The following is a 1,782-nucleotide window of genomic DNA, read 5'->3' as shown; positions in this document are numbered from 1 at the left end:
GTGTAGGGGCGGGTGTGTGTGTTGGGGGCATGTGTGGGGGCGGGGTGTGTTGGGGGTTATGTGTTGGGGGTGTGTGTGCATTGGGGGCAGGTGTGTGTGTGTGTGGGCGGGTGTGTGTTGGCGGTTGTGTGTGTGGGCGGGTGTGTGTGTGTTGGGGGCGGGTGTGTGTGTGTTGGGGCGGGTGTGTGTGTAGGGGCGGGTGTGTGTGTTGGGGGCATGTGTGGGGGCGGGGTGTGTGTTGGGGGTGTATGTGTTGGGGGTGTGTGTGTGTTGGGGGCATGTGTGGGGTGGGGTGTGTGTGTGTTGGGGGCAGGTGTGTGTGTAGGGGCGAGACTGCCCTGTCTGCAGCCAGTGTTTGCCTTCCCCTTTCCTTTTTCTTTTTCTTCTTTTTCTTCCTTTTTTTTTTGCTCTGTCGCCCAGGCTGGAGTGCAGTGGCGTGATCTCGGCTCACCGCAACCTCTGCCTCCCGGCTTCAGGCCATTCTCCTGCCACAGACTCCCGAACAGCTGGGTACAGGCGCCCACGGCCACCCCCGGCTGATTTTGTGTATTTTTAGTAGAGACGGGATTTCACCGTGTTAGCCAGGATGGTCTCGATCTCCTGACCTCGTGATCCGCCTGCCCGCCTTGGCCTCTCAAAGTGCTGGAATTACAGGCGTGAGCCACCGCGCCCGGCCTTCCTTCTTTTTTTTTTTTTTTTTTTTTTAGGATTTTTAGTATTTTAATACAGTTCAAATCAGTGTGTCTGGTTCATTTCAGTTCCTTCACTGCCAAACCAGGGGGCAGGGACTGCTTCAGTTTCTCTGCCTTCTCTTTGTCAGTGATGACCAGGGTGTAAAGGTATCTGCTGCATCGAACTTTAAACTTCACATTGTCCTTATTTTTCTTGATCTTGACAGATTTGGCATCCTTTCGTCGGGCTGTGAGCAGAAAGTCCTTGATTTCCTCAATTTTCCAAGGCATGGCAACGAGGCGCGCAGGGAGCTGGCGCGGACCGGGACCCGCGTACCACTCTAGAGACACAGCGACCAGCGACCCCCTTCTTTTTTAAGCAAAGTCTGTTAGAATGGTTTGGATCTCGAGGTGGGTAACATTTTTCCTTTTGATTTTTGTTCCCCACTCTATCTTTTCAGTGTTTATCAGATAAAGTCCTGCTGACCCCTCATGGCCCTGTCCTTAGGTGGCGTCTTACCTGACCTCCGAGGGCTCTGGAGCTACTGCGGGAGAATGACCCTGTCGGTATTTTTGAGGCTGTGTTGAGTGCGGCCCCCATGGTAAGCTCTGGCGCTCAGGGAGACCCACGCTGCATCACCGGAGCATTTCACGCTCCCGAATCCACTGGCGGCCTCCCCCGGGGCCTCAGGCAGGGCAGGGAGAGAGTGCTTTGTCCTTCTTCTATTCAACACTGTGCCCCTGGTCCTGAGGATAGGGAGCCTCCTGCCACTAGGTCCCCGTGGGGGCCGGGGTCCTCACACTGAGCTCCTGAGAGTGAAGGGCAGCCTCCCCCACTCCCCCGGGCGGGCTCCCCCCACTCCCCCAGACAGGCTCCCCCCACTCCCCCAGAGAGGCTCCCCCACTCTCCCAGAGAGGCTCCCCCACTCCCCCAGACAGGCTCCCCCCACTCTCCCAGAGAGGCTCCCCCACTCCCCCAGACAGGCTCCCCCCACTCCCCCAGACAGGCTCCCCCCACTCCCCCAGATAGGCTCCCCCACTCCCCCAGACAGGCTCCCCCCATGCCCCCAGAGAGGCTCCCCCACTCCCCCAGACAGGCTCCCCCCACTCC

At 58.5% G+C, this 1,782-nt stretch overlaps 1 pseudogene across 1 annotated transcript; it reads right to left on the bottom strand.

Moving 5' to 3' along the window:
- Positions 1–683: 683 nt before the first annotated feature.
- LOC112618076 lies at positions 684–1,033 on the bottom strand (annotated as a pseudogene). Its single transcript, XR_003118018.1, has one exon. The product of XR_003118018.1 is annotated as a 60S ribosomal protein L38 pseudogene (transcript).
- Positions 1,034–1,782: the final 749 nt, after the last annotated feature.

Source organism: Theropithecus gelada, unplaced genomic scaffold, assembly GCF_003255815.1.
Source record: "Theropithecus gelada isolate Dixy unplaced genomic scaffold, Tgel_1.0 HiC_scaffold_9220, whole genome shotgun sequence".
Taxonomy (NCBI): Eukaryota; Metazoa; Chordata; class Mammalia; order Primates; family Cercopithecidae; genus Theropithecus; species Theropithecus gelada.
The sequence above is the reverse complement of the archived record's forward strand: the minus strand, read 5'-3'. Positions and strand labels throughout refer to the sequence as shown.